Raw genomic sequence first — 21377 nt, 5'->3', positions numbered from 1 at the left:
GTAAAGGTACCGGTGAAAGGATATGTAGGAGTACATGGCAGGTTGTTTCATTGGAACCGTCCTTAGGAACTGAGTTCCGTGTATGTAATCCAAGACTAGATACTACCACACTTTGGGATACTTAATTGACCCTCTCGACTTATTAATCGCTTAGTACTCGGTCCAGGAGTTGCAAGTAGTTTCTGGTGTTTATAGTTATGCTGGAGGCCGTGCATAGCGCTGACCTGAGAGGTGGGCTGTGATGCGGTAGGCAGTGGCACGGTGTACCAAGTGGCACCCGGATGGTGGGCTTGGGAACCCTGCGCACATCATTTGGGGCCATGGTGGAAACCTCGGCCGAACTTCTGTGCGGGTTACCCTCGGATAGGCGAAAGACCTGGACTAAGTATTAGCGTGGTTACCTGTCGTGGCCGACTCCCTCGTTGGGCTTCCGCTTGAAGGTTGCTGAGGTGCATGACGTGCACATGGCGATAAGTAGCGAGGGCATGTGTGAAGAAGTACACACCTGCAGGGTTATGATCTATTCGAATAGCTGCGTCCGTGGATATGGACTACTTGGAGACATATGTTGTTCATAGATAACTTTAATGGCTACTCATAAAATTGTCAAGATAAGCGTGAGTGTCGTGGATGGCACTTCCGTATGGAGACGGAATGATTCCATGATGGAGTATTGTTGTGGTGTTAGTGGACTCGTGTGCGAGAAATCAATGTTGTCAAAATTATTTAAAAATGCAAGTTGTCTAGCCACGAGTCAAATGCTGGCTTTCCGCATGAAACCCCACAACTCCTTATTGATACATTACATGAGTAGATAGTTATCATAAAGTCTTGCTGAGTACCTCTGTACTCACATTTGCTTAATAATTTGTTGCACAGGTTGTTAATGACCCTAATGGAGGGTTCTATCTAGACATCGACGACGACGAGTAGGTGGTATCCCAGCTACGGTCTGGCCCTAGGGTGGGTCTGTAGATAGTCAGGCCATGTGCCTTTATCTTTCCATTTGTCTGTACTCAGACAACTTTACTCTTCCGCTGGTTTGTAAGAATTATGTGTATGACTTGTGATGATGGGTCGTGAGACCCTTACTTTGTAATATTATGTGTGTGGCTCTTCCGAGCCTTCTAAATAAAGTTTGTATGATTATGGTTATGTTGTGATGCCATCGATGTATCTATACATATCGGTATGCCATGCGTACGTGTGTTGTACTTGATATGTATGGGGTTCGATTACCTAGCCGTAGGCTTTAGTAGCATTCCTTACAGGGAAATGCCCCTTTGTGATCCAACGAGCCATGGTAGTTCGCTACTGCTCCGGACACATTGGTTGACCGGCATGTGTCCTTCTTAGCTGATGTGTCTGTCCCCTTTGGGGAAATGTCACGCGATGTAATGGACTCCCTGTAGCTTGCTACGACTCGTCTACATTCGCTGGTGACCGACACCTGCTTTGCTGGGTCATGTATGTCTGCCCTTGTGTGGAACGTCCACTTTGGTTTATGACTAGACATGTCGATCCGGGTTCTTTGTCATTGGATTGCTAGCGACATAATTGCATACGCGAGTCAAAAGGCGCAAACAGTCCCGGCTAAGGTAAGGCTGCAGCCGTGGGGATAACCGTGCGTGAGACCGCAAAGAGATGCGATGTGTTACATGCTGGATTCCTATGGCTTAGGATCGAGGTCCCGACAGCGTGAGCCATGATCTACAAGACAAATATATTCAAAGTGGACTTAGACTATGTTCAAGATAATTAGAGTTTAACTTAATCAATTTACTTGCTAAACTCCCACTCAAAAAGTACATCTCTCTAGTCATTTGAGTGGTTCATGATCCAATTCCATTAGCTCAAGTCCGATCATCACTTGAGTTGAGGATAGTCTCAGTGGAAGCATCCATATGCTAATCATATCAACTATATGATTCATGATCGACCTTTCGGTCTCATGTGTTCCGAGGCCATGTCTGCACATGCTAGGCTTGTCAAGCTTAACCCGAGTATTCCGCGTGTGCAACTGTTTTGCACCCGTTGTATGTGAACGTTGAGTCTATCACACCCGATCATCACGTGGTGTCTCGAAACGACGAACGGTACCAACGGTGCACAGTCGGGGAGAACACAATTTCGTCTTGAAATTTTAGTGAGAGATCACCTCATAATGCTACCGTCATTCTAAGCAAAATAAGGTGCATAAAAGGATTAACATCACATTCAATTCATAAGTGACATGATATGGCTATCATCACGTGTTTCTTGATCTCCATCACCAAAGCACCGGCACGATCTTCTTTGTCACCGACGCCACACCATGATCTCCATCAACGTGTCGCCATCGGGGTTGTCTTGCTACTCATGCTATTACTACTAAAGCTACATCCTAGGAATATAGTAAACGCATCTGCAAGCACAAACGTGAGTTTAAAGACAACCCTATGGCTCCTGCCGGTTGCCGAACGACGTGTAAGTCGATATTAACTATTACAACATGATCATCTCATACATCCAATATATCTCATTACATCGTTGGCCATATCACATCACAAGCATACCCTGCAAAAACAAGTTAGAAGTCCTCTAATTGTTGTTGCATGTTTTACGTGGTGACCATGGGTATCTAGTAGGATCACATCTTACTTACGCAAACACCACAACGGAGATATATGAATTGCTATTTAACCTCATCCAAGGACCTCCTCGGTCAAATCCGATTCAACTAAAGTTGGAGAAGCCGACACTCGCCAGTCATCTTTGAGCAACGGAGTTGCTCGTAGCGATGAAATTAGTCTCTCGTAAGCGTACGAGTAATGTCGGTCCGAGCTGCTTTGATCCAACAATACCGCGGAATCAAGAAAAGACTAAGGAGGGCAGAAAATCGCACATCACCGCCCACAAAAACTTTTTGTGTTCTACTCGATATGACATCTACGCATGAACCTAGTTCATGATGCCACTGTTGGGGAACGTCGCATGGGAAACAAAAATTTTCCTACGCGCAGAAGACCTATCATGGTGATGTCCATCTACGAGGGGGATTTCAGATCTACGTACCCTTGTAGATCGCACAGCAGAAGCGTTAAACGCGGTTGATGTAGTGGAACGTCCTCACGTACCTCGATCCGCCCCGCGAACCGTCCCATGAACCATCCCGCGATCCGTTCCACGGCTCCGATCTAGTGCCGAATGGACGGCACCTCCGCGTTCAGCACACGTACAACTCGATGATGATCTTGGCCTTCTTGATCCAGCAAGAGAGACGGAGAGGTAGATGAGTTTTACGGCAGCGTGATGGTTCTCCGGAAGTTGGTGGTGATCTAATCTCAACAGGGCACCGCCCAAGCTCCGCAGAAACGCGATCTAAAGGAAAAACCATGGAGGTATGCGGTCGGGCTGCTGTGGAAAAGTTGTCTCAAATCAGCCCTAAAACCTCCGTATATATAGGTGGGAGGGGAGGGGCCTTGCTTTGAGGCTGAAGGAGCCCCAAGGGGGTCGGCCGAAGGGGGAGGGGGATTCCTCCTCCAATCCTAGTCCAACTAGGATTGGAAGGTGGAGTCCTTCCCTTCCTTCCCACTTCCCCTTTTTTCTCTTTGATTTCTTTTATTCCTACGCAGGGGCCTTCTTGGGCTTGCACACCATCCCACTAAGGGCTGGTGCGGCACCCCTAAGGCCTATGGGCTTCCCCGGGGTGGGCTGCCCCCCCGGTGAACATCCGGAACCCATTCGTCATTCCTGGTACATTCCCGGTAATTCCGAAAACCTTCCGGTAATCAAATGAGGTCATCCTATATATCAATCTTCGTCTCCGGACCATTCTAGAAACCCTCGTGACGTCTGTGATCTCATCTAAGACACCAAACAACATTCGGTAACCAACCATATAACTCAAATACGCATAAAACAACGTCGAACCTTAAGTGTGCAGACCCTACGGGTTTGAGAACTATGTAGACATGACCCGAGGGACTCCTCGGTCAGTATCCAATAGCGGGACCTGGACGCCCATATTGGATCCTACATATTCTACAAAGATCTTATCATTTGAACCTCAGTGCCAAGGATTCATATAATCCCGTATGTCATTCCCTTTGTCGTTCGGTACGTTACTTTCCCAAGATTCGATCGTCAGTATCCGCATACCTATTTCAATCTCGTTTACTGGCAAGTCTGTTTACTCGTTCCGTAATACAAGATCCCGCAACTTACACTAAGTCACATTGCTTGCAAGGCTTGTGTGTGATGTTGTATTACCGAGTGGGCCCCGAGATACCTCTCCGTCACACGGAGTGACAAATCCAAGTCTTGATCCATACTAACTCAACGAACACCTTTGGAGATACTTGTAGAGCATCTTTATAGTCACCCAGTTACGTTGCAACGTTTGATACACACAAAGCATTCCTCCGGTGTCAGTGAGTTATATGATCTCATGGTCATAGGAATAAATACTTGACACGCAGAAAACAGTAGCAACAAAATGACACGATCAACATGCTACGTCTATTAGTTTGGGTCTAGTCCATCACATGATTCTCCCAATGACGTGATCCAGTTATCAAGCAACAACACCTTGTACATAGTCAGAAGAGCCTGACTATCCTTGATCAACTGGCTAGCCAACTAGAGGCTTGCTAGGGACAGTGTTTTGTTTATGCATCCACACATGTATCTAAGTCTTCATTTAATACAATTATAGCATGGATAATAAACGATTATCTTTCTACAAGAATTTAATAATAACTTATTTATCATTGCCTCTAGGGCATAATTCCAACAGCTATGTGGGTGAAATGATGATACCATGCCAACTTGGAACCTTTTCTAAGTTCATTTCAAATGCTTTTCAATTTCATGGTCTTATAGCTCAAAATAATCAGTAAATGCATGAAAAATAACAAATGAAGTTAGAAAGGGTTGTAAATTGATCATGTGGCTTTGAATGGTGCATTTTGAACACAGAAAAACTATGGAGTTCAAATAAGTTAAAAAAAAAATGAAATCCCTTTGTAAGAGATGAGTTTCCGTCTAAAACCCTGATACTTCGAAAGAGATTGTCCGTTTTGTACACGAAGTGCATCCAGTTTTTGCCGTAACCCTCTCAACTTTATCGCACATGCTATGTGGGTGAAATGATGATACCATGCCAACTTGGAACCTTTTCAGAGTTCATTTCAAATGCTTTTCAATTTCATGGTCTTATAGCTCAAAATAATTAGTAAATGCATGAAAAAAATAACAAATGAAGTCAGAAAGGGATGTAAATTGATGATGTGGCTTGGAATGGTGCATTTTGAACACACAAAAACTATGGAGTTCAAATAAGTTCAAAAAATGAAATCCCTTTGTAACAGACGAGTTTCCGTATGAAACCGTGATACTTCGAAAGAGATTGCTTGTTTTGTACACGAAGTGCATCCAGTTTTTGCCGTAACCCTCTCAACTTTCTCGCACATGCTATGTGGGTGAAATGATGATACCATGCCAACTTGGAACCTTTTCAGAGTTCATTTAAAATGCTTTTCAATTTCAAGGTCTTATAGCTCAAAATAATCAGTAAATGCATGAAAACTAACAAATGAAGTCAGAAAGGGTTGTAAATTGATGATGTGGCTTTGAATGGTGTATTTTGAACAGAGAAAAACTATGGAGTTCAAATCAGTTCAAAAAAATGAAATCCCTTTGTAAAGACGAGTTTCCGTATGAAAGCCTCATACTTCGAAAGAGGTTGTCCGTTTTGTACACGAAGTACATCCAGTTTTTGCCGTAACCCTCTCAACTTTATCGCACATGCTATGTGGGTGAAATGATGATACGATGCCAACTTGGAACCTTTTCAGAGTTCATTTCAAATGCTTTTCAATTTCATGGTCTTATAGCTCAAAATAATCAGTAAATGCATGAAAAATAACAAATCAAGTCTCAAAGGATTGTAAATTGACGATGTGGCTTTGAATGGTGCATTTTGAACACATAAAACCTATGGAGTTCAAATAAGTTCAAAAAATGAAATCCCTTTGTAACAGACGAGTTTCCGTATGAAACCCCGATACTTCGAAAGAGATTGTCCGTTTTGTACACGAAGTGCATCCAGTTTTTGCCGTAACCCTCTCAACTTTTTCGCACATGCTATTTGGGTGAAATGATGATACCATGCCAACTTGGAACCTTTTCAGAGTTCATTTCAAATGCTTTTCAATTCCATGGTCTTATAGCTCAAAATAATCAGTAAATGCATGAAAATAACAAATGAAGTCAGAAAGGGTTGTAAATTGATGATATGGCTTTGAATGGTGCATTTTGAACACAGAAAAACTATGGAGTTCAAATCAGTTCAAAAAAATGAAATCCCTTTGTAACAGACGAGTTTCCGTATGAAAGCATCATACTTCGAAAGAGGTTGTCCGTTTTGTACACGAAGTACATCCAGTTTTTGCCGTAACCCTCTCAACTTTATCGCACATGCTATGTGGGTGAAATGATGATACCATGCCAACATGGAACCTTTTCAGACTTCATTTCAAATGCTTTTCAATTTCATGGTCTTATAGCTCAAAATAATCAGTAAATGCATGAAAAATAACAAATGAAGTCTCAAAGGGTTGTAAATTGATGATGTGGCTTTGAATGGTGCATTTTGAACACAGAAAAACTATGGAGTTCAAATAAGTTCAAAAAAATGAAATCCCTTTGTAACACACGAGTTTCCGTATGAAACCCTGATACTTCGAAAGAGATTGTCCGTTTTGTACTCGAAGTGCATCCAGTTTTTGCCATAACCCTCTCAACTTTTCGCACATGCTATGTGGGTGAAATGATGATACCATGCCAACTTGGAACCTTTTCAGAGTTCATTTCAAATGCTTTTCAATTTCATGGTCTTATAGATCAAAATAATCAGTAAATGCATGAAAATTAACAAATGAAGTCAGAAAGGGTTGTAAATTGATGATGTGGCTTGGAATGGTGCATTTTGAACACATAAATACTATGGAGTTCAAATAACTTCAAAAAATGAAATCCCTTTGTAACAGACGAGTTTCCGTATGAAACCCTCATACTTCGAAAGATATTGTCCGTTTTGTACACGAAGTGCATCCAGTTTTTGCCGTAAGCCTTTCAACTTTCTGCACATGCTATGTGGGTAAAATGATGATACCATGCCAACTTGGAACCTTTTCACAGTTCATTTCAAATGCTTTTAAATTTCATGATCTTATAGCTCAAAATAAAGAGTAAATTCATGAAAACTAACAAATGAAGTCAGAAAGGGTTGTAAATTGATGATGTGGCTTTGAATGGTGCATTTTGAACACATAAAACCTATGGAGTTCAAATAAGTTCAAAAAAATGAAATCCCTTTGTAACAGACGAGTTTCCATATGAAACCCTGATACTTCGAAAGATATTGTCCGTTTTGTACACGAAGTGCATCCAGTTTTTGCCGTAACCCTTTCAACTTTCTCGCACATGCTATTTGGGTGAAATGATGATACCATGCCAACTTGGAACCTTTTCAGAGTTCATTTCAAATGCTTTTAAATTTCATGGTCTTATAGCTCAAAATAATCAGTAAATGCATGAAAATAACAAATGAAGTCAGAAAGTGTTGTAAATTGATGATACGGCTTTGAATGGTGCATTTTGAATATAGAAAAACTATGGAGTTCAAATCAGTTCAAAAAAATGAAATCCCTTTGTAACAGACGAGTTTCCGTATGAAAGCCTCATACTTCGAAAGAGGTTGTCCGTTTTGTACACGAAGTACATCCAGTTTTTGTTGTAACCCTCTCAACTTTATCGCACATGCTATGTGGGTGAAATGATGATACCATGCCAACTTGGAACCTTTTTAGAGTTCATTTAAAATGCTTTTCAATTTCAAGGTCTTATAGCTCAAAATAATCAGTAAATGCACGAAAAATAACAAATGAAGTCAGAAAGGGTTGTAAATTGATGATGTGGCTTTGAATGGTGCATTTTGAACACAGAAAAACTATGGAGTTCAAATAAGTTCAAAAAAATGAAATCCCTTTGTAAAGACCAGTTTCCGTATGGAAGCCTCATACTTCGAAACAGGATGTCCGTTTTGTACACGGAGTACATCCAGTTTTTGCCGTAACCGTCTCAACTTTATCGCACATGCTATGTGGGTGAAATGATGATACCATGCCAACTTGGAACCTTTTCAGAGTTCATTTCAAATGCTTTTCAATTTCATGGTCTTATAGCTCAAAATAATCAGTAAATGCATGAAAAATAACAAATGAAGTCTCAAAGGGTTGTAAATTGATGATGTGGCTTTGAATGGTGCATTTTGAACACAGAAAAACTATGGAGTTCAAATAAGTTCAAAAAAATGAAATCCCTTTGTAACAGACGAGTTTCCGTATGAAACCCTGATACTTCGAAAGAGATTGTCCGTTTTGTACTCGAAATGCATCCAGTTTTTGCCATAACCCTCTCAACTTTTAGCACATGCTATGTGGGTGAAATGATGATACCATGCCAACTTGGAACCTTTTCAGAGTTCATTTCAAATGCTTTTCAATTTCATGGTCTTATAGATCAAAATAATCAGTAAATGCATGAAAATTAACAAATGAAGTCAGAAAGGGTTGTAAATTGATGATGTGGCTTTGAATGGTGCATTTTGAACACAGAAATACTATGGAGTTCAAATAACTTCAAAAAAATGAAATCCCTTTGTAACAGACGAGTTTCCGTATGAAAACCTGATACTTCGAAACATATTGTCCGTTTTGTACACGAAGTGCATCCAGTTTTTTCCGTAACCCTTTCAACTTTCTCGCACATGCTATGTGGGTAAAATGATGATACCATGCCAACTTGGAACCTTTTCAGAGTTCATTTCAAATGCTTTTAAATTTCATGATCTTATAGCTCAAAATAAAGAGTAAATTCATGAAAACTAACAAATGAAGTCAGAAAGGGTTGTAAATTGATGATGTGGCTTTGAATGGTGCATTTTGAACACATAAAACCTATGGACTTCAAATAAGTTCAAAAAATGAAATCCCTTTGTAACAGACGAGTTTCCATATGAAACCCCGATACTTCGAAAGAGATTGTCCGTTTTTCTACACGAAGTGCATCCAGTTTTTGCCGTAACCCTCTCAATTTTTCGCACATGCTATTTGGGTGAAATGATGATACCACCAACTTGGAACCTTTTCAGAGTTCATTTCAAATGCTTTTCAATTTCATGGTCTTATAGCTCAAAATAATCAGTAAATGCATGAAAATAACAAATGAAGTCAGAAAGGGTTGTAAATTGATGATATGGCTTTGAATGGTGCATTTTGAATACAGAAAAACTATGGAGTTCAAATAAGTTCAAAAAATATGAAATCCCTTTGTAACAGACGAGTTTCCGTATGAAAGCCTCATACTTCGAAAGAGGTTGTCCGTTTTGTACACGAAGTACATCCAGTTTTTGCCGTAACCCTCTCAACTTTATCGCACATGCTATGTGGGTGAAATGATGATACCATGCCAACTTGGAACCTTTTTAGAGTTCATTTAAAATGCTTTTCAATTTCAAGGTCTTATAGCTCAAAATAATTAGTAAATGCATGAAAAATAACAAATGAAGTCTGAAAGGGTTGTAAATTGATGATGTGGCTTTGAATGGTGCATTTTGAACACAGAAAAACTATGGAGTTCAAATAAGTTCAAAAAAATGAAATCCCTTTGTAGCAGACGAGTTTCCGTATGAAAGCCTCATACTTCGAAAGAGGTTGTCCGTTTTGTACACGAAGTACATCCAGTTTTTGCCGTAACCGTCTCAACTTTATCGCACATGCTATGTGGGTGAAATGATGATACCATGCCAACTTGGAACCTTTTCAGAGTTCATTTCAAATGCTTTTCAATTTCATGGTCTTATAGCTCAAAATAATCAGTAAATGCATGAAAAATAACAAATGAAGTCTCAAAGGGTTGTAAATTGATGATGTGGCTTTGAATGGTGCATTTTGAACACAGAAAAACTATGGAGTTCAAATAAGTTCAAAAAATAAATCCCTTTGTAAGAGACGAGTTGACGTATGAAACCCTGATACTTCGAAAGAGATTGTCCGTTTTGTACTCGAAGTGCATCCAGTTTTTGCCATAACCCTCTCAACTTTTCGCACATGCTATGTGGGTGAAATGATGATACCATGCCAACTTGGAACCTTTTCAGAGTTCATTTCAAATGCTTTTCAATTTCATGGTCTTATAGATCAAAATAATCAGTAAATGCATGAAAAAACAAATGAAGTCAGAAAGGGTTGTAAATTGATGACGTGGCTTTGAATGGTGCATTTTGAACACAGAAATACTATGGAGTTCAAATAACTTCAAAAAAATGAAATCCCTTTGTAACAGACGAGTTTCCGTATGAAAGCCTCATACTTCGAAAGAGGTTGTCCGTTTTGTACACGAAGTACATCCAGTTTTTGCCGTAACCCTCTCAACTTTATCGCACATGCTATGTGGGTGAAATGATGACACCATGCCAACTTGGAACCTTTTCAGAGTTCATTTAAAATGCTTTTCAATTTCAAGGTCTTATAGCTCAAAATAATCAGTAAATGCATGAAAAATTACAAATGAAGTCAGAAAGGGTTGTAAATTGATGATGTGGCTTTGAATGGTGCATTTTGAACACAGAAAAACTATGGAGTTCAAATAAGTTAAAAAAAATGAAATCCCTTTGTAACAGACGAGTTTCCGTATGAAAGCCTCATACTTCGATAGAGGTTGTCTGTCTCTATTCTCTAGCATCGCAGTGGTAGACTGCAGCGACGGATCCTCCAAAGAGGAATCAAAGTAGACCCCACTGAAGTATCCTTCTTCTCCTGGCTGAGAGGCGGGAACATAACAGAACTCTGAATTCTGTAGCAGTGCATGTCTGGCTCTCATGATGGTCAAGATTGAATAGGCAACATCTTGTACCGCCATGTCAATAGTAACCCCCAATCCATAAGACCAATGGATCGGCTCCTCGGTTCCAGGGTAATCCGGGAATACCCTAATAGTGCAGAGGTACTCACTCTGGTTGAAATCCCGGTACTGCTCCTCCATCGTATACTCTGGGTACCAGCGGTAGCCGGCTACTGACATCATCCTAGCCAGCATGGCCATGTGACCCGACACATTAATGCACCTGGTAACACGGACCACTTGACGAGAAGGACGGCCAGACATCTGAAATAGAGAGTAATGCAGAAGTGATTAGAGCTCTGGAGATAAAATTGGGTAGCATAACAGCTGTAAATGCTCAAAAACAATTATGAGACAACCCACAAAAGATAGGATAGCATAACCACTCAACTATCAAGTTCAATTCCATGGTCATCAAATACTTATTTTCTTTTCTTTGAAACAAAAGAAAACTCGGATGAACTCTCGAACCGTTTCACTACAATCTACCGAATAGTAACATGCGATCCTGAGAGATAGATAAGTAACCTAGTTCTTAATCCCCGTAGAAAAGATGAGGATGACCATAATTGAATGACTTGAGAAGAGAAGCAAGAAACTTACGTTCCCTTCCACAAACAATTCCCTTATATATAACTAAAGCATTTCTAGACTCTACATTGACCAGTTTGGCTTGGTAATCCTACAGTCAGTCAGGCTCTGATATCAATGCTGTGGGGACCCCGATCCTAAGCCATAGGAATCCAACCTGTAACACATCGCATCCCTTTGCGGTCTCACGCACGGTTAACCCAACGGCTGCCACTTTACCTTAGCCGGGACCACTTGCGCCTTTTGACTCACGTATGCATTTGTGTCGCTAGCATTCCAATGTCAAACAACCCGGGTCGACATAACTAGTCATAAACTCAAGTGGCTCAAGTGTACAGAGACATGCATACATAACCCAACAAAGCAGGTGTCTATCATCGGCGAGTGTAGACGAGTCGTAGCAAGCTACAAGGACTCCATTACACCGCGTGACATTTCCCCATGGGGACAGACACATCAGCTAAGAAGGATACATGCCGGTCAACCAATGTGTCCGGAGCAGTAGAGAACTACCAAGGCACGTTGGAAGCACAAAGGGGCATTTCTCTCTATAGAGAGCTACTAAGGGCATACAACTAGGTGTCGAGTCCCATACATATCACAGTGCATCACACGTACGCATGACATACTCGATATGCATAGATACAACAATGGCATCACAATATAAGCATACAACAACACAACATTTATTTAGAGGACTCGGAAGAGTCTCGCATAATATGTTCATACAGGTAGGGGTCACACGACCCGACACTTAAGTCATCCAAGCAGAGTCATACAAACCAAGCGGAAGCATAAAAGTTGTCTGAGTACAGATAGTTGAATGGAAAGGTCATAAAGCCTGACTATCTACAGATCCCTTCTGAAAGGGGCCAGGTCGTAGCAGGGACACCAGCTACTCGTCATCATCGAGGTCTAGATAGAACCCACCTGTTGGCTCATGGGTATCCTCTGCAACATTTATTAAGCAAACATGAGTACAAAAGTACTCAGCAAGACTTTAGAACAGATCTAACTACTCATGCGCATGTATCAATAAAGGGGGTTGTGGGGTTTCATGCAGCAAGCCAGCTTTGACTCTTGGCTAGACTAAACTATAATTTTAAATAGTTTTACCAACTTTGATAAGTCGTACACGAGTCCAATGCCACCACAACAACAGACTATCATGGATTCCTTTCCATCTCCCTATGGAAATGCCATACATGATACTCACGCTTATGTTGACAGTTTTATGAGTAGCCATTAAAGTTATCTATGAACAACATATGTCTCCAAGTAGTCCATATCCGCGGACGCGGCTACCGGAATAGATCATAACCCTGCAGGGGTGTACTTATTCACACACGCTCTCGCCACTTATTGCCATGTGCAGGTCATGCACCTCGGCAACCTTCAAGTGGAAGCCCAGCGAAGGAGTCGGCCACGACCATTAAGCATGCTAATAGCTAGTCCTGGTTTATCGCCTATTTGAGAGTGAGCCCGCATGGAAGTCTGGCCGAGGTTTCTGCCACGGCCCCAAACAATGTGCGTAGGGTTCCCAAGCCCACCATCCGGGTGCCACTTGGTACACCGTGCCATTGCCTACCGCATCATAGCCCACCTCTAAGGTCAGCACTATGCACGGCCTCCAGCATGACTATAAACACCAGAAACTACTTGAAACTCCTGGACCAAGTACTAGGCAATTAATAAGTCGAGCGGGGTCATATTTCAGGGCCCATCATGTGGTAGTAACTAGTCTTGGATTACATACACGAAACTCAGTTCCTAGGAACGGTTCCAATGAAACAACCCGCCATGTACTCCTACATAGCCTTTCATCGGTACCTTTACGAAATCAGGTTCCACGCTTATTCTTTTCACTAGAACACATTCATCCATTCCTGTTCATCACCCAGATGAAACAGACCTGACACAACTCTAGGCATAGCAAGCATAGCAGGATAAGACACATCATGGCTCAAGCAACTACCAGGTATGCTAGGTTGCAAGGTTTGGCTATTTACTGTGACAATGACAGGTCATGCAAAGGAATAGGTTCAGCTACCGAAGTAAAGCATTTGAAATATATTGTCCTAATGCAATAAGTGGGAGCACGAGCAGGAACATGGGATCATATCGGGATGATCAAAAGGGTGCTCGCCTTGTTGTTCAGTAGAGGGTTTAAGTCCGTCAGTCGGATATTCAGACGTATTTGGAAGGGCAGAGCCTACCGAAATAATAACGACAATCAATAACATTCATATGCAACAATATGATGCATGATCTTGGCATGAAATGAAATGTAGCATGAGCTAGTGTGGCTATCAAACCTTTGGTTTGATGCTGATTTAAATTGAAATTCATATACTATTTAAAATGGGACATTTATTAAATTACTTTAATTGATTTGACTTGATGCTGTTTCATAACTTTGTTTGTCATGCATGAAAGTAGCACCATTGTGTTCATTGAATTTTTCTGATCAATTTGCATAAATTATTTATTAAATTTGGAGTCATATTTAATTTTCTATGAATTTCCAAAGTTTTGCACTTATTCTGGAGTTATTTAAAACAGAAATAGTATTTACCGCATCAACATGACATGAGCAGGTCAATCTGGTCGTTGAAAGTCAAACTTGACCAGTGGGACCCACTGGTCAGTGACTCTGGCTAGATTTTAATTGAACTTTAAGTTAATTAGCTAGTTAACAGAGACTGGCCCACATGTCAGTGACCGATTAGGGTTTTAATTAACTAATTATTTTGAGTTACTTAAACCTAATTAGCCAGGGGCTGGCCCCACCTGTCATAGGCTTAGGGGAGTCAACCCACCGACGCTCAGGGTCAAACCCACCGGCGGCGAGCCTCCGGTGGCTCCAGGGACGGTGGAGGGCATCGGAAATGCACCTCCGGCGACCAAATGAGCGACGGAAAACACTGGAAGAATGGGCACTCATCCGTGATTCCATTTTTGCTAGTCTCAGGGGTTGAAACGGCCGGAGATGACGCCCGTGATGAGCTTGGTGGCTGCCGGAGCTCGGAAACGTCGAGATCATCGAAAGAGAGGGCAGAAGGGTCGGGATTTATCTCCTACATCATCTACATGACGCACTAAAGCTGATGGTGGTCTCAGATGGACCAACCGATCATCGGAATATCACCGACGACGAGCTCCTGCGGCGGATCTCATCAGGCTCTGGTGGAATCGGGCGCTAGGGCACGAAATCGATGGGGAAAAGAGGGGGGAAACCATCCTGAGCTTACAGGGGTTGCAGAGACATCGAGAGCGGGCTCGGGGACGGCCTGGAGAGGGAGAACGACGAGAATGAGCGTCGGCGATCTGAGGAAGAAGACGATGGCGTTGTGGCGTTGTAGGGCTCGAGGGATTGCTTCGTTTGGCGAGGACGACATGCTTGACCAGGCGGAGAGAACGACGTGCTCGGCAAGGCTTGAGGTGCCTAGAGGCGACGGCTATCTCGAGCTGAAGCTCGGCTCTAATGGCGGCCGAGATGAGGGGCACAGGGGAGCGAATGGGTAGAGGGAGAGAGCTGGAATGGGTCCCGGGAGCTTATTCCTTCACGGCCAGCGCGACGGGGAGGCCAGGCACGCACTCAGGTGCGTGGCCGCGCCGGAGGAGGCGGCGACCACCTCCTACTGCCTACTAGCGCGAGGAAGACGATAGGGAGGAGGAAGCCGGGCTGGGCCAAAGTAAGTGACAGATAGGTCTTTTCTCATTTTCTTTCTTTTGTATTTCTGTTAATGCATATCTGACACTTGTTGATTTTATTTTTGGCTCCAAACTATTCCTAAAATAGTGAAAATAGTATTGGGGTGTTATTTGGATTATATCCAAACCCATATAAAAGATTCAACATTTTATAATAACCCGAGATATTTAAATCCCCTTAGTTGAATATTATCAGTGGCTTTTGTGGTTTAAATAAAATGCCGAATGTATTTTAAAAACAATTTCCAACCCTGAATTGTTGTTTCCAATATTTATAAAAAATGATGGACTTTTATGAAGGCCATTTTGGGTTCATTGATTTATCACAAGTTTTGAATTGGGTTGAAAATGGAAGTGCTAGGGTTTATCTTTGATTTCTATCTCCATTTTTAATGCAATAATAAAACATGAGCAAAACCTTGCTAATCATCAAAGGGTATCTAGGGATGTGACAACTCACCCCCACTCAAAAGAATCTCGTCCCGAGATTTGGAAGTCATCGGGAATAGCGTGGGATACTCAAGTCGAAGATGGTCCTCTCTTTCCCATGTTGCTTATTTTTTAGAATGATTTGACCATTGAACTTTAAGAAACTTAAGGTTTCGACGTCGAGTGGTACGCTCAGCTTGATCAAGAATACGAATAGGGTATTCTTGGTATGAAAGGTTATCTTGGAGATCAAGCGTTTCGTGGTCTACTTCACGAATAGGATCCGAGAAGCAATGCCTCAGTTGTGAGACGTGGAAAACATCATGAACCTTGGAAAGATGCGGAGAAAGTTCCAACTGGTAGGCAACTTATCCTCATTTGGCAAGAATGCGAAAAGGACCAATGTAACGAGGAGCCAATTTGCCTTTGATACCGAAGCGATGGGTACCCTTTAAAGGTGTAACCCGAAGGTAAGACTTCTCGTCAACTTCAAAGGTCACAGCTTTATGATGACGATCATATTGGCTCTTTTGATGAGATTGGGCTGTTTTCAACTTTTCACATATAATGCGAACTTGCTCTTCTGCTTCCTGGATCATATCCGGACCAAAGAGTTGCCTCTCTCCGATTTCTGACCAATTAAGAGGTGTTCGACATCTTCGTCCATAGAGAACTTGAAAAGGGGCTTTGCCCAAGCTTGATTGATAACTATTGTTATAAGCAAATTCAGCGAATGGAAGGCACTTCTCCCAATTCATACCAAACGATATAATACAAGCTCGAAGCATATCCTCTAGGATTTGATTCACTCTTTCTACTTGACCACTTGATTGAGGATGGAAAGCAGTGCTAAAAGATAGATGAATCCCCATGGCATTCTGAAACCTTTCCCAGAAGCGGGAAGTAAAAATACTTCCATGATCTGAGTTAATCTCCAGAGGAACACCGTGAAGAGACACTATTGGAGAGATATATAAATCTGCTAGCTGGCTAGCAGTTATACTCTCACGAACTGGAAGAAAATGAGCTACTTTGGAAAGACGGTCAATGACCACAAAGATAGCATTATTTCCTTTCTTGGTCCTGGGAAATCCAGTGATGAAATCCATACTAACTTTATCCCATTTCCATTCAGGAATAGCTAAAGGTTGAAGGGTGCGAGCAGGCCTTTGATGTTCCACTTTAACTCGACGACAAACATCGCAGTTAGCAACGAACTCAACAATTTCTCTCTTCATCCTGGTCCACCAAAACCTCTAGCGTAGGTCCTGATACATCTTAGTACTACCAGGATGAATCGTGAGAGTAGAATCATGAGCCTCCTTAAGGATCAACTGCCTCAGATGTGGATTCTTAGGAACTACTAGACGGTTTTGGAAAACACAACATCTTGATCATTCATGGAGAATTCCTTAGCGTTTCCGCTAATAATATTCTCCTTGATCCCTGATATACCTTTATCATGCTTTTGGCCAGGTATGATTTGATCCCTAAGAGTAGGTTTCGCCACCAGGTTAGAAAGGAATCCTTGAGGAACAATGTGGAGGTTTAACTTCCGAAATTCCTCATAGAGACGTGGTTGACCTCGTGGTAACAAGATACCCATAGCAGCCACGTAAAACACACAACAACAAATTAGACGACGCCTAACTTGTTTTTGCAGGGTATGCATGTGATGTGATATGTCCAAAGACATGATATGATATATTGGACGTATGATATGATCATGTTGTAATTGTTAAATATCGACTTGCACGTCGATGCTACGGCAACCGACATGAGCCATATGGTTGTCTATAAACTGATGTTTGTGCTTGCAGATGCTTTTACAATATCGCTAGGTAGTAGCTTTAGTAGTAATAGCATAGTAGCGCGATAACCTCGATGGCGGCACGATGATGGAGATCATGGTGCGGCGCCGGTGATGATGGAGATCATGCCGGTGCTTTGGTGATGGAGATCAAGAAGCACAAGTTCATGGCCATATCATGTCACTTATGATTTGCATGTGATGTTAATCCTTTTATGCACCTTATTTTTCTTAGAACAACGGTAGCATTATAAGGTGACCCCTCACTAAAATTTCAAGATAAAATTGTGTTCTCCCCGACTGTGCACCATTGCGACAGTTCGTCGTTTCGAGACACCACGTGATGATCGGGTGTGATAGACTCAACGTTCACATACAACGGGTGCAAAACAGTTGCACACGCGGAACACTCGGGTTAAATTTGACGAGCCTAGCATGTACAGTCATGGCCTTGGAACACAAGATACCGAAAGGTTGAGCATGAATCATATAGTTGATATGATCAATATGGAGATGTTCACCACTGAAATTATATTCAACTCACGTGATGACCAGACTTGAGTTAGTGAATTTGGATCATGCAACACTCGAATGAGTAGAGGGATGTCTATTTGAGTGGGAGTTTATTAGTAATATGATTAGCTAAACTCAATTGTCTTGAACATAGTCTAAGTAATCTTTGCAAAATTTTATGTTGTAGATCGATGGCTCGCGCAGTAGCAACCCTGAATTTTAATACGTTCCTAGAGAAAGCTAGGATGAAAGATGATGGAAGCAACTTTGTTGTGTGGGCTCGAAATATGAGGCTTATCCTCCAAGCTGGCCAAAAGAAATATGTGCTTGATGCTACGCTAGGTGATGCACCACCCGCTATGGCAACACAAGATGTTTTGAACGCTTGGCAAGCGCGTAAGGATGACTACTCACTAGTTCAATGTGTAGTTTTGTATGGCTTAGAACCGGGACTTCAAAGACGGTTTGAACGTCATGGAGCATATAAGATGTTCCAGGAGTTGAAGTTTATCTTTGAGAAGAATGCCCGGAGCGAGAGGTATGAGACCTCTGATAAGTTCTATGCTTGCAAAATGGAGGAGAATTCGCTTGTCAGTGAACACGTGATCAGAATGTCTGGGTAGTCTAACCGTCTAGCTGAGATGGGGATTGAACTCCCGCAAGAAGCTATCACTGACAGAATTCTTCAGTCACTGCCACCTAGCTATAAGAGCTTCGTAGAATATGTAGGATACAATATGGACGTCCAGGTCCCTCTATTGGATATTGACCGAAGAGTGTCTCGGTCATGTCTACATAGTTCTCGAACTCGCAGGGTCTGCACACTTAAGGTCGGTGACGTTTTTGGTATAGTTGAATTATTGGTGTTGGTAACCGAATGTTGTTCGGAGTCTCGGATGAGATCCCAGACGTCATAGTGTCTCCGGAATGGTCCGGAAACGAAGATTGATATATAGGAACGTTGCATTTGGCTTCCGGAAAGATTTCGGGCATTACAGGTAAAGTACTGGGAGTGACGAATTTGTTTCGGGTTTTACCGGGAGGGGCCACCCACCTGGGAGAGAACCAAATAGGCCCATGGGTGGCGCAGCATCCCTTAGTGGGTTGGTGAGGCCAACCCAATAGGACTATTTCGGCCAAGGCAATAATAAAGAAGGAAACAAAGAAGGAGGTTGACAAGATAGGAAGGAGTTCTCCACCAAACCGAATTGGAGGAGGACTCCTCCGTCCTTGCCTCGGCCGAAGGCTCCTCCTTGGAGTAGGAGGCAAGCCAAACACCCCTTGGTTCCTCCTATATATAGTGGAGGGTTTTAGGGTTTTTGCAACTCAAGCCTTTGTGCAGCCCTCTCTCCCTCCTCTACTTCATGACACCTCGTGGCTAGATCGGTATGGCACGACAAAGCCCTGCCGGAGTAGCTACACCATCATCACCGCCACGTTGTCATGCTACCAGAGAATTCATCTACCTCTTTGTCTCTGTTGCTAGATCAAGAAGGCAGAGATCGTCATCGAGCTGTATGTGTGCTGAACGCGGAGGTGCCGTCTGTTCGGTGCTAGATCGGGACGGATCGTAGGACGACGGCGATTTGGATCTCGAAAACGTTCCACTATATCAAGCATGTTTCTGAACGCTTCCCGCTTAGCGATCTACAAGGGTATGTGGATCCTATCTCCCTCTCGTAGATGATCATCACCATGATAGGTTTTCGTGTGCGTAAGAATTTTTTTGTTTCCCATGCAACATTCCCCAACATACTGGTGCAGAGAGTTCGGGGGTACCGCCATACTTAGTATCGTTGTGATTACGGGGGTCTGAGATAGATGAGTTTCCGAGATCTCTGGTTATGTGTTGACGGATGTGATACACTAGATGGGTAGTGTTATTGCTAGGAGTTGAATGAAGGATTTTACTCCTGTATTCGTGGACCCGATTGCATGACCAAAAATTTCGAGAGTTCTTAGGTTGGAATTCAAGTAGTTACTTATAGGACAATGTTCCAGCAGATGCATGATGTGAGGTTGGGGTTCGATATCTAGTGGACTCGTTTGTTCATAGTCGTCTTATAGCGGTTCTCGTTGTGTCTTAAAGAGTCCTTGTAGCTTGCTAAGACTTGGGGACGCTTCGTATGTCGTGTGCACCGCCATGTACATGATGGCTACTGTAGGATAGAGCACGTGCAATCCTATCCATGAAAATATCGGACAAAATTTCTTCCATGAATTTGTTCCAGCTTGTTTCGTAAGCCTCATCCTTTGTTATGTTGGAGTATGGTAATTCGAGTTGCTTCGATGTCAAATGGTGATTTCATATCTTTTCTAAGAGATGGTCTCATATTTGTATGGGAATGCTGATTCTTTTGCTCAATCAAGTTGTCTTGTCAATTCTTTTCATTCGGTGTGCTTCTCTTCAAGTCAATTCAATCCTCTCCAATTTTGCAAGATCAATCTCTCATTTCTTTGCGGAGCTCATCTGATCTGTCCCAAGTTTTCTTCTTTTCCCCCGCCCTCCCGCCCTTTTTCTTGAGTGATTTGATTATCATCCAAGTGCCTTTCTTTTCATTTTGCTTCCGCTATATTTTTTTCTTTTCTTTTCTTCCCGGTGATTCTTTCTGAAGATTCTCAAGAGTTCGAGTTCATAATTTTTCATGTTTTTTTCTTACCCAGTGGATTCAGTTCAAGATCTCGGTGTTCATCATATCCTTCTCATTTGTCCAATTTTGTTTTCCTGTGTTGGAAATTCTCATCAAGTCTCTCTTGTTTATTCATCAATCTCTTTCTACTCGGAATGCTGAAGATATCTCAGAAGTTTCTTGTTTTCAGTCGTTTCAATTATTTTGAGGTCCCCAATCTCATCAAGTTTTGTTTATACCGGTGCAGTATCTCTTTTTCTGAGAAATTTTTCAATGATGGTTTCTTTTGAGTGGACCCATAACCCACATGTTCTTTCCCAGGATCTTATCTCACTCTTGTAATCTTTCTCGGAGATCTCTAAATCTTTTCAAGTGTGACATAAGTATGGATTCCATCAGTCATGTTCATTCTCCAAGATCTATTCAAATTTATTTTCATCATTGGATCAACCTTTTCATTCTTCATTATTCCGGAGTGTCTCAGTAATTCTTGATGGTGCTTCTTTACATCTTTTTCAGCTTGCAAGAATGAAGGAGTGTTTCTCTCAAATCTTGTCCATTCTTTTGAAGTTTGTCATCTCAGCTTTGTTCTTTCGTCTCAAATGTTTTCGATCATGAGTAATTCATTCCATATCTAACCGGTGCATTTTAGAGTATTTTTCATTTCTATATCCTCCAAAGGCCATCATTTCAGAAGATTTCTTCATTCTCAGCTTTCAGTTTTCATTCGCAAATTCTTCTCA

This window comes from Hordeum vulgare, chromosome 3H (assembly GCF_904849725.1).
Source record: "Hordeum vulgare subsp. vulgare chromosome 3H, MorexV3_pseudomolecules_assembly, whole genome shotgun sequence".
NCBI classification, from domain to species: domain Eukaryota; kingdom Viridiplantae; phylum Streptophyta; class Magnoliopsida; order Poales; family Poaceae; genus Hordeum; species Hordeum vulgare.
Note: the sequence above shows the minus strand (reverse complement) of the source record.